Consider the following 13,658-nt stretch of genomic DNA (forward strand, 5'->3'; position numbering starts at 1 on the left):
GCTGTCCCTCTCGGAGTTAACGCTGACAGCTTTGAGAATGTTATTATCCTGCCTGGTTCTGTAGTCTCCTTCTCAACAAACCAGGAAGGAATCAGAGTGAAACAGGACTGGTAAAACATATCCACTGTCATACTTGTGATCATTTCAGCTCAGTGGTCTGGTTAAACTGTTGTAATAATCATAATCTAAAAAAAAAAAAAAAAGTATCAATTAGCTCATCTAAAAAAGTATCACTTAGTGTCTGAGCGAATGATGTCATTTGTTATTTTTTACCTCCATCATCCAAACGCAGTCATTGTATTGCGGAGAAAGTCAGGCTTTTGATTTTTCTAGACAGTAATGTTTCGTTCATTTTATACCTATGTACATGAATGAGTGATTGGTATTTTCAGTTATACGTGACATCACAATCAGAAAAACAATTGATATATACATCAAAATAGGTCGGAGAATGACCTAGAAGAAATGGCTGACAATTTTTTATTAATAAGTCACAGAAACATCGGCTAAGGAAGTTAAAAAAAAAATAGCAGGTCAACACGAATACAGACTAAATACTTCACACATACTGACGTTGACAAAATGCGTATCAATCTTGGTGCGTCGATAGGAACGTACATCAGAAAGCTTAAATCAATGAACATCACTAGAGTAAATCCCTTGATGCAAGTCGAAGTATTTGGGACTGAGTGCTGATGGATCTTTTTGTAGAAGCATTCATCCGGGAAACGTGAAATTCGAGAGTTCCTGCGTAAGCCGACGAAAGGAAGCTTCGTAATTCATTTACATTAATTCTTTTGTAGTTTTCTCATGAATCTGGCTGAAAAGTGTTCGTTTTTGTGACTATTCTTTTAAAAAGCAAGCCCAATTCATAATTCTACAATGAGATTCTGACACAGGTGTGTGGTATATGTAAAAAAAATCGTTTATTATTATTATTATTATTATTATTATTATTATTATTATTATTATTATTATTATTATTATTATTATTATTCCAGATACAAAACCGATTCACATATACTTGTGTAAATAATTGTCGTCAGGACGATTAATGAGATATCATACAGTGATTAAAGTTCTTTTTGCAAAATTGTTATTCCGGGGACCTGCAAAACAATATAAATTAGCTATCACTTTCGATATTATATGATATATAGTCGTGCTAGGAATATACTAATAATATATGATATTTGTATGAAAATATTAATAGGACAAAAACAAAACATTACAAAGAAATGAAAACAGCCGTTTATTTGTTATAGGAAAAAATATCAAATTTTCTTATTTATAGTCTCGTAAAAGTGTGCCATGTTCTTATATCATAAACTGCATGAGATAGGGAAACATTTTGCTTTCAGTTTAATGTATACCGGTATTTAGTTATACCGATATACCTGTAGATGCAGCCATCTTCTTTCTTATCACATCATTTTCATTAAGTTACGTAGGCAAACATTGCAATATTTAAGCATGGAGGCGAAAAGAAAGTTAACTGAATCCACATTGCAAACGGGAATTCTCAGTCTCTCTTCTCGTTGAATTATATAAACCCTTCAGCTCTTGACTGCAGATCTCCACCGGTAATACTGTCACTCTGAGCGAGAGGACTCAGGTCGACAAAGAGAGACTTTTGTCAGTACTCGAGGACAAAGAAGAAGAAATATTGCCTCTAGAACTGAGTTGCAAGCAGGTGGAAAGGGAAGAGCTGTCCTTCCTATTGTTCGTGTTTCTCAACAGCTTTCCGATGATGCGTAAATTCTCGGAAGTACCTGTGTTGTTGGATCTATTGTGTGTAATGTGTGTATGTGAGAGAGAGAGAGAGAGAGAGAGAGAGAGAGAGAGAGAGAGAGAGAGAGAGAGAGAGAGAGAGAGAAGGGGGAAGGGCGAGGAAGACACGTAATGATTCAGTGAGATTTAAACCACTTTTCTGTCAATACCACCGGAGCCTGAAGAGACGTTTAGCTTGATAAATTGAGTTAAATATGGAAAGCACGTCAATGAAATAACTTCATAGCAGTGTGTATATATTTTTTTTTACTTTCCGTGAATGATCTTCAATAGACAGTATCTGTATAGTCGAATATTTAAGCCGTTAGTATCAATGGAAAGGTGAATGAATAACTCTTTCAGAAAAGATTTGATGAGAGAGAGAGAGAGAGAGAGAGAGAGAGAGAGAGAGAGAGAGAGAGAGAGAGAGAGAGAGACTTGGTAACCGCATCTATCTTTGTGACATTGCATGCATGCATCAACAAGTTCTACGAATTTTCTGGTGCAAAGATGCAGCGGAGCTCTTTGGGGTATCTTTTTGGAAGTCGAGTTTTCAATCTGCAATGCCTCGTGCATGAAACACCTCAGGTGGAAGGGCACTTCTGGGAGGACGTGGAATGAGGATGAAAAAGAAGAGGGGCTGATAAACAAAGACGAATATATAACAGAAATGCAGAGAAATGTAGAAGAAGACACTTGAAGCAACTCACATAAAAAAATAATAATAATAACTTGAGGACAGAGAAAATTTTTGGATGATTATACACTAACGCCTCAGCGAATCTTTTGCTTAATGGAAATATTTCAGTGACAGTTTGACTTTCGTTTTCTCCCTTTCCATTTTGAAGTGAAGCAAGTGGGAATATTTAATGAGGACCTCTTTTTCTTACACCATCCGGAACTTTCCCCTGATTTCACCTGGGAATTATAAAAAGAAGAACAATTATTTTGCAGTCACCAAAAGCATGACATTTCCTTTTCCTTTTTTTCTGTTTGTTTGTCTCCAACTGAATTCAGTATTTTTTCACTGTCTACTTTCCTAAACGACAGTATCTCAGTTTTCCAGTCCTCCTAAAAACTAATATTTTGGTTTAATTAAGCGATAAAAATATTTGAATTAATGAATCACCTTTCGCTTCAGTGTTTTCCAGAAGAATTCTATGAAAGTTTTGTATTTTTGTCATCCCCAGGGGCTCTATGCCGTCACCCTAAAATGACTCTTTGGTTCACACCCAGTATCCACGGAAATGCCTTTTGGTCGACGTCCAGTTGATCTCGCAAAGGGGCTTTGAAGTCCCGCGGAAATATCTTGGAGAGGCTCAAGGTATTGATGAGGAAGATATGGTGCAAAATGTGGTTTTCAGGAGTTAAATATGAAGTACACATTCAAAGGACAAATGTTTTTTTATAAGTGAGGTTCGTTGGTCTTAGTACCGTTTTCCACAAAACTCACTATTAAAAATATAATAATTTATGATAAATGGACCCGAGAGGCATTAACTCCTACTGACGTACAAAGTTTTGTATACCATTATTATCACTATTCAAAAGATAAACCCCTATTCAATGAAACAAGCCTACAGGGACCACTGACTTGAAATTTAAGCTTCCAAAGAGTGTGGTGTCTAGTTGAAAGAGGTGACAGAAGATATTAGAAAATACAGAAAGAAGAGCTCAGTTATAGAAGAGAAAAAAAGATAGATTAATATATTAATAGACACAAAAATAGAAATACATTATTAAAATACAAGGTGAATTGTTTTAGAGTAGTAATGCAATGGTCTTTGCTTGAGATTTTGAGGTTCTAATTTCACTGTCAGTTCCCCTTAGTTGTTATTCCTTTTGGAAGGCTGACCAGACAAATTCTATTTCTTAATTAGAATAAATTTCATGCACAGAAGTTATTGTAATATTTACTTCAAGAAGCTTCCAATTTCGGTTACATAAAAATCGCGATCCAGACATACTGTGACTTGAACAGAGCATTATTAAATTTGCAGTTGCAAGGAATCCTTGTGGCATTTTCAGTATCTTGGAGAGGAGAAAGTTTCAGTAAAGAAAATCATTACCTGAAAGCATTTAAATATCTCATTTAATTCTGCCTTTTTCATTTGGACGTTGAATCCTAAATATGGAGAAGGAGATAGAAATATGAATGAGATTTAAAAACTAAGGTTATGAGTATGGTTCTGACCTAAATCCTCTAATAAATCTTTCTCAGTACCTGGAGAGTATCAGGGAAACTACCCGTAATCAAAGATGTAAGTTAACCTCATTATAGCTTTTTTTATCAAGATTTCCAATTTTGCAGCGTCCCTTCGCCCCCTGGCTGGAACCCCTTTCATTCCTTTGACTGTACCTCCGTTCATATTCTCTCTCTTCCAACTTACTTTCCTCAGTCCTCTCATAACAAGAGTTTCATAGTGCAACTGCGAAAGGTTTTCCTTCTGTTACACCTTTCAAACCTTTCTGTTCTCAATTTTCCTTTCAGTGTTGAATGACCTCATAGGTCCCAGCGCTTGGTCCTTGGCTTACATTTGATATCCCATTTCATCGAAAACTTTCGTTTTGAATAAGTTCCAAGAATAGCGTATTCATCATATGCTAAGATGATGATAGTAACTTCCTCAATACAGAGTAACGGAGATTGAAGGTACATATTGACTAGCTGTTCATTTCTTTGGAGAAAGAGCAAAAACTTTATAAGAAAAACACACCTTTGGCAATATTGCTTTTGTTCAGTAAATTTTCTTTATTTTACACACACACACACACACACACACACACACACACACACACACACACACGCACACACACATATAAGTTAAGTATACCGTAGTTTTACCAGACCACTGAGCTGATTAACAGTTCTCCTAGGGTTGGCCCTGAAGGATTAGACTATAATTATATATATATATATATATATATATATATATATATATATATATATATATATATATATATATATATATATATATATATATATATATAATTGTTCTTGAATAACTCCGGCAGGAAAAAGAAACAATTCAGGTGAATGATATTTGTTAGACAAGTATATAACCTGATTCGATACCATAGGGAAAGTACCCCACCAAAAAAATAAAACACTCGTGCAGGCTATACCACCCTTTTATATATTTTTTTTCTTTGGATTCCTTCTGACCCGTAGGCCTAATACAAATGCAAATAAGATAATGCTGTACTATCATTTTATGCATGGAAATGCTGGCTCCACCCAGCACTGAGGTACCAGTAGAAGCCTCGGCACGCGAGAGATGGGAGGAATATAATATCTAGAACGCAGTAATTTCCAAACTGAAGGATTTCCATTAAAACTTTGCCGCTTCCTGCAATGAATCCAGGTGATAACAATTGATGACGGTACTAACAGCGGCGCCTTTGGGAAACATTTGAAAAGCAGTACCTTTGCCAGCTGGCATTTTCCTGTTTTAGCTTCTGTCTCCTTCGTTATCCTTTAGTAGTTCATCGAGACCACGAAGTCTTTTCTAAGCTTTTGTAAGTATACATTGAAACAAGGCAAACTTAGAGAAGCTGGGCAGTTACTTATATCGAATAGAGAAGCAGGAACGCATGCAGAGTGAGAGTGGAAAGTAGCCTATACATCTAGGCAGCTTTGTCGAAGAAGGGACTTTGCCACTCACGGCATACCTTAGGTGGGAGTCTTTCTCCTTCTCGTTTCGTCATCTTTCACGGGGTGTGTAGTCAGGGGAGCATCGGCTCAAAGGAAGGAATTGTGGAAGAGGAGAAAGGGCTATTTGCTTTTTTTCTCTCTCTTTTTTTCCGTTCTTTCAAAGAAGTGCTCTGAAGAGAAAAATAAGGAAACAGTACCGTATAAAATTTCTTGTTTTTGAAGGAATTTCTGTGTATTCCTGTTGAATTTGGAACAACCTAACAACACCCGAACCAGCACTTTCGTGATGGGCTGTTATCTTCTCGCCCCGCCCTCATTTTTTAAAAGCTATTCATAAGAACACTACCCTCTCATTTTACATTTTAACGTTAGCACTGATGAGGAACACCGTTCAAGTGTTCGAAAATCTCTTTTTATCTTACATAGTAAGATATTTACTGTATAATTGGGAATTTTTATTACAACAACAACAACAACAACAACAACAACAATAATAATAATAATAATAATAATAATAATAATAATAATAATAATAATTCATTTCAACCACGTACCCAAGTTAGCGTTAATATTTGCATTTTCCTATTCTGCGATCTCGCCTTTAATTTGGATTTCGAATGAATAATCTGCTTTCATCCCCGGCTCTCCTCTTTCCACGTATGGTCAAGTCCACTCCCAAAACTCCTCTCTCTCTCTCTCTCTCTCTCTCTCTGTTACCCTTTTATGTCTTCGTTTCACGTACTTATCCCTTTTCCCCTTCCCCCGGCTTATCCCTGTTCCCGTTTATTCTCCTTTCCCTCATGTCCCGTCCCGTCCCCTTGTATCCTTTTACGATCTCGTTAGATCGCCGAGAGCTGTGCTCTCTCTCTCTCTCTCTCTCTCTCTCTCTGCATATTCAGAAGTTTATTCCTCTATTACGAGCGTAAAGGCCTTTCTGCACCTGTAACGTGTTTACTGCTCTCTCTTTCTTTTTCTTGACGCAAAAGGAGATTCTGTGGAGGAAATCCTTGCAGTCTTTAATCAACTCACAAAGACGCCCCAGTCATTAGGAATCTATTTCCTGTTCCATATTGTCAGAATGGGTCTCTTATTCTTATTATTATTATTATTATTATTATTATTATTATTATTATTATTATTATTATTATTTAAATAAACCCTATTCATTTAGAACAAGCCTACCACAGGGACCACTAATTTTCGATTCAAGCTTCCAAATAATAAGAACGCTCTTTGATGAGAGAAGTAAAAACGAAAGTGTGAGACCGAGAGTGTTTGCCCAGGAAGAATTTCGGCCAAGAGATAAAGGACCGCCTGGTGGCTGCAAACTTATTAGATAATAAAGGTTTGCTTTTTTGGGGATTAAAACCGCCCCTTCCTAATTGGAAACACTTCAAAATGCTTATCAGGCAGAGTTTTCTTCCGATGACTTTTATACGAAGTTTACCAATGAATATCAGTTTGGATTTAAAATTATAAACAGGAATAAAGAGGGCAATTTTCATCCTTATAATTTTTAGAAAAGCTTTTAAAACGCTATTATTATTATTATTATTATTATTATTATTATTATTATTATTATTATTATTATTATTATTATTATTATTATTATTATTGTTATTATTATTTTAATAACAGTAGCGTATATATGCGAATTTGAGGTACAATTACCTGTAAAAAGAAATATATTTTTGAAGCCTAAGACTTGAAAGTCATATTGTGAAATTTCTTACCATGAACAGAAATGACGTATAAATCCCACCATCTGTCCATGAAATGAGGTTGATAAGCAACAATACCACTATTAGTTACAAAGTTCGAATTCTAATAATATTTGGTCTTTTTATTTTTAGAGTAAAAAATTATTGCATATTCAATATGTACATATGATTAATATATATATATATATATATATATATATATATATATATATATATATATATATATATATATATATATATATATATATATATATATATATATATATATATATATATATATATATATATATATATATATATATATATATATATATATATATATATATATATATATCACTCTCAAGTCAGTCTCAGAGTCATATTAAGGCCAGAAAATGTAAAGCAAAAGTTTTCAAAGTTCAAAGAGACGGTGCCCAAAGACCTACAGTCATTTAGTAAACATGTAGTTGTTGTAATGCAACTTATATTGGATTATCAAAACGTCAGTTCCGACTCTTTTTCTATATATATTACCAGTCGGTCTAGTGACGTGGAGCTTTTTACAATTGAGACGTTATAATATACCATCAGGGAAAACCATCACTCTGTAGTAATGAACGGTCAGTTGAGTTTTTATGTTTCTCTCTTTCCTTATGTAACTATCTTTGTATCTGCCTTTTATTCCGCTCTGTCCACATTTATCCTATTATCCTTCTCTAAGCTTTCCTCCACGCAAAAACTTGCTTTTCCTTTGAATGGGTTTGTCCTCAGTGTTTTTGCCAACTAGTTATTCGTGTCTTTCTAACATACTGTAATAATAATAATAATAATAATAATAATAATAATAATAATAATAATAACAACTTATTTTGAACGTATGCTGAAGTTATCCTTCTCTCCCTAGCTTCCTACAATGCACACTTTTATTTGTTAATATCTTTAAGAACATTACTTTGTCTTCACCTTTGCTTCTCTTCTTTCCATTTATCTGTATTTTTCCCAGAGCCTCTGTTTAGTGTTTTTATTCTTTCTTCTGACTTCTCTCTCTCTCTCTCTCTCTCTGCTCGTTTACTCTTCTTCCTTCCCTCTCCCTCTTCCAGCTTTTCTTCCTCGACGATCTTTATAGAAGTTGCATTGCCGAATGCAATGGACTTTCTGCTTATTCAGCATCTCTTGGCCCGACGCCGTTGTTGGTCCTGCTTTCTTTTTTCGTATAGGGGGAAGGCAGGGGCCTTTCCCTGATGTTCTTCAGTTTTTACTGCTGCGCTTCGCGTCATTTTTTGACGGCGTTAATGGGAATTCCAGCAGGCACTGGAAGAAATGCTAGCATTTTTATTTCATCGCAAAGATCGCGACAGTCGGTAGGAATTTATTTCTTGCTTTGGTGAGTACGCCGTAGGGTGGTAGTGCCGTCAGTTCACCTCACGCAGTGCACTGTAGGCATTACTTAAGGATTTTTGCAGCGTCCCTTCGGCCCCTAGCTGCAACCCTTTTCATTCCTTTTACTGTACATCCGTTCATATTCTCTTTCTTCCATCCTACTTTCCTCAGCCCTCTTCTAAAAATTATTTCATAGTGCAACTGCGAGGTTTTCCTCCTGTTACACCTTTGAAACCTTCTTACTGTCAATTTCCATTTCAGCCCTGAATGACCTCATAGGTCCCAGTGCTTGGCGTTTGGTCAAAATTATTCTATTCTGTTCTATTCTGATGCATGAGAACTTTCTTCTAAATAGAAAAGATCTTATTTCAGCAGTGCCAGCGCTGTTAGCTTCAGAAAGCAGTGAACGATTATGAAATTATGAATAACAAGAGTCATAACCAGCTAACTGTTTACGGTAGAGAGTAGGCTGCTTTCTTCATCTTAACGATTAATGGAATAAGGATTTTTCCTTGTAAAGTCTGGTTGATGTTCATCAGATATCTTTGGTCATTACTTACTGAGAACAGGTCGTAGTCTCTTAACACCCAGATTTCTAAATGACTAGCCAGCTCCAGCCATATCTGAATGGAAGCGTTTCATTTCATGGGAGGTTCTGGTGAAAACTTGGTCTGTGAGGTCGTATATTACTAATCATAATTTATATACTTCAGTACTTCGTGAGTAGGGTGGAAATGCCAAAGTACTCGATTACTGCTGTCGTTTGTGACGGGACAAACACGTTAGATTGCAAAATATAAATAAATAAAGCAGAGCTCAAATTTCCTATAACCCAGAGAGTCTGGTGTTAGCACCAATGGACTGCCCTGAGGCTGAGCGGTAACTGAGTCATTCCCTTTTTCTTTCTATTTTCTATGATCTTTTACTCATGTCATTTCCTCCATCTTCTTATAACATTCCAGGTCACTGCTTATATTTCATAAGAAGACATCTTACCTTTTACAAAGTGTAATCATTTCTCTTTTCACATCAACTGCCTTCTTTTTTCACTCACTTCATTTCATCATCAACCTGTTTTCATTTTCCCTTTACTTAATCTAACCCATCCAGCTTTTATCTTGTTGCATTACTCCTTATTCTGCTTTCACTCTTTTACCTCAGTTGTCCAAATTTCTTATCCTTCCATTCGATCTCTCGTATACGAACATCCCTTCCCTGTATTCTATCTTTCTGTTATTCCACCTTCCTTAGTTTTTCACACTCTGACTCGTGCACTCCTTTCTGCTCTCTCTCTCTCTCTCTCTCTCTCTCTCTCTCTCTCTCTCTCTCTCTCTCTCTCTCTCTCTCTCACTTTCTGCTATATGCATTTCTCCCTCCTCACCTCTTCTCTTGTCCAGTGTGTAGAGTTGTAGTTTTCTTCTTCACCTTCGTGATCCCAGATGTTTCCGCGATCTGAAATCGGTATTCCTGTCGCATCATCAGTTCCTCATGTCCATGCTGCATAAATATTTCTGTGTTGTGTCATATTCTTCTTATTTATCTTCTCTGATTATCTTCTACGATATTTCTGTGTGCTGAGAATAAGAATCTCTTCATATTAAACTGCTGTAATCGCATCAGATTTTAAACTGAAGGCCAACAAAAAACTATCTCAAATTAGCAATAAAAAATAATATTAATCAAGGGTATATAGCAAAATATACTCCCTGTTAGCAGTGGAAATCTCTCTTGATTGGGCCTTGTGTCAGCATCGTCAGTCGTCACACCGACAAATGTAATTTCAAGTTTTGCTCTCAGGCCTTGCATGCCTGATTAGTCCAGTTCATCTTCTGATATTTCATTTCATGTAAATAGACGTAATTTTAAACTTACCCTAACGTGTTTACTTACAAATACCTGTAGGTAGAGCCCTAAGTTCAGATGAAATCCCGACTTTTCCTTGTTTTTTTTTTATGATTTCCTGGGCCCAGAGCAGTCAGATGTAATACCAAAATAGAGGTAAGTAACGAAATCATTCATTCAGAGTCTATAACTGGCTCATGGTCACATCATAATATATATATATATATATATATATATATATATATATATATATATATATATATATACATATACATATACATATACATATATATATATATATATATATATATATATATATATATATTTATATATATATATATATATATATATATATATATATATATATATATATATATATATATATATATCGACGGGGTAACGAGGGAAAGCACAGAGCATTTTCATGATTTATTTTGTCTCACTTTAAATATATTGATGTAACCAGTGATGTCAAGATTATTTTACGTCTTTTTTACATTTTTTAAGTTTTTTAAGGTTTTTAAGTTTACGTTCTTGTGTTTGTTATATCTTTGTATTCTGATTTGTTTTTTAAATTTCACTATTCTGCTATATTTTACTTTTACTGAGGATGTCAATGTAGTAAATCTATGTTTTGTCGAAATATCCTAAGAGTTATTACGAGTAATATGGTGTTCAAATATTTGCAGCCTTGAAAATGCAACTCGAGATGGTTTGTGAAACGTCGGCACAATAAATCATGAAAATGCTCTGTGCTTTCCTCGTTACCCCGTCGATGTGGATTTGAGCAGTGGCTCCTGTTGTGATTGTATATATATATATATATATATATATATATATATATATATATATATATATATATATATATATATATATATATATATATATATATATATATATATATATATATATATATATTTGTGTGTGTGTGTATGTGAGGAAGTACATATGTGAATATTTATTACGATAAATGTTTTCTCCTTTCTGTCAAACCTACAGAAGCCATAACCTGAGAGAGAAAGAGAGGGGGGATTAGACCCCTTAAAGCCTGTCACTATCAGTGTTATATAGTATCGTCGTCTTCCTCTCCCGTGACACTTCCCATTTCCCTCCTCTGGGCCAAGCGTTGTAGAAAAGGATTTCTTGGAAGGCCTCAAATGAACAACGCCTCGAGTCTTACCTTAACAGAAATCTCGCCCATATAGATTTCCGAGTCCCAGACTCACATTTTTTTTATGTATATTATAGATATTGCTCCTGTTTTTACATTGTGAAGCCAACTGCAGGTCATAATTTTTGAGAGACCCAAATTTCATATTACAAATGCTTCTTTTGTGCTCTGCCCGTTGTGTTTTCTTAAGAAGAAATAATTCCTATAACAATATTTGTTTTTTGTAATTTCTTCAGAAGACAAAAAAATTCATTATCAATACTACTGTCATTTCCGGAACTTATTTAATCTATCAACCTGTGGCAATACATTCATGTTCGAAAATATAAAGGATAATCAAAAAGGTTTTAATTTTGTTCCACTTAAACTAAGGGCGTTATTTGTATGTCAAGCACCCTTTATATATATAAATATATATATATATATATATATATATATATATATATATATATATATATATATATATATATATATATATATATATATATATATATAGAGATATATATATATATATATATATATATATATATATATATATATATATATATATATATATATATATATATATATATATATATACATATATATATCAGTGCGAGGGTGGACCAGGGAAACCAGTTGACTCTAACACATTTGTTTATTCCCAACGTTTCGTAATAATTTCTTTATTACATCATCAGGGATCTGTTGAGTGATGAATAAATTACTTAAGAAGTTACCAAAAGCTTTAAAAATCATGAGAAAAACAAAGTTCGCTAAATACAATACAGCTAAAAACACATCAGAACCAAAGACCGCTAACCAACCTTAGGTGGAGAGAGCAAAAGACATGATGCTTATAGACAGAGTTAACTCAGGCAAAGTTGAGTAACACAACTCTCAGCATGAGGCCAAAATAGAAAATATAAAAGAAAGAAAATAGATACCTACTTCAGTTTTCTATGTTTTTGCTCCCAGTGAACCAGGTCCAAGAACAAGTCATATTTTGTTCCCCGGCTGTTTTCATATTTCAGTTCCTGAGTGGCACATACGGCTGGGTGTGTGGACACGAGAGAATGGACTCCACTGGTTAGAGCCATCCCGTTGGAAGATTTTCTACCCACCTGACTTTTTCCTTCAGTGAGTTCATCGAAAATACTGGAATTTCAGCCATGGCATTTTTTTTGCTTTGATTTTGTGAAGGGGTTTAAAAACAGTGAAATGGTATTTAGAGAATACAAATACAATTATTTGCTTTAAATTTCGACCATTTCCTTTTCTAAAGACAATAAAAATGATAAAGTTATTGTTATCATCATACCTTCTATGTATACTAAGAGCCTTGCCGCATAGTTTGAGATTATCAAAAGCTTCAGCCTTTTGACTCCAGATGCGACATAAATGATGAAGCCTTTTCCTGCCCCGGTAGGGTTCATTTACCACTTATTCCATTGTGATACCCAGATGAATATAAGTCTATTATAGCTGAGAAGTAAAAATATAAGTCGAATTTAGATGCAGTTTATTGGATTAATATTGTAATATATACATAACGTATAGGATAGGGAATAATATCCCCTATGACAACTTACTTGCTGCAATACATTTATTCCCTCTTGCACAACATCGTGGAAACAGCAGGAAAGTCTTTTTTCTTCCTTATTTTGTGTGGTGTATATGTACACAACAGCTCACACACACAGACGTACACAGATTTCGATCCACGGTTTTAACTATAAAATAAAGGATTGTAGAAAAAATAAGTAAACATATGGGCGTAAACTTTAAATCGGATGAGTTTTTCCTGCACTTTAGAAAGACCACATTTCATGGTGATAAAAGCAGCCCCGGAACGTTAGACCCGTTATTCTTGTCCGTTATTCTCCCTCTCCTTCGGTTAAAGAGTGTTCACTCACCGTCCTGTCTCCCTAAATGCAAACTCAATGCAGAAGTCACCTGGGGTAAACTCTGACTTTAGGGTCTGGGCACTCGAAAGTTTAAGTTGGCGCTACCTTTACGCGTTTTGATTCAGAAATGACATTGCCATAACATATCCTCTTGTAATTCACTGAAATGATAATCTAGAGGATTGGACATGTAAATTTATGATACGAACGATAATAGCAGTCATTACGCTTTTTACTCTTGCTCATACACACAT

Source organism: Macrobrachium rosenbergii, chromosome 30 (assembly GCF_040412425.1).
Source record: "Macrobrachium rosenbergii isolate ZJJX-2024 chromosome 30, ASM4041242v1, whole genome shotgun sequence".
In the NCBI taxonomy this organism is placed as follows: Eukaryota; Metazoa; Arthropoda; class Malacostraca; order Decapoda; family Palaemonidae; genus Macrobrachium; species Macrobrachium rosenbergii.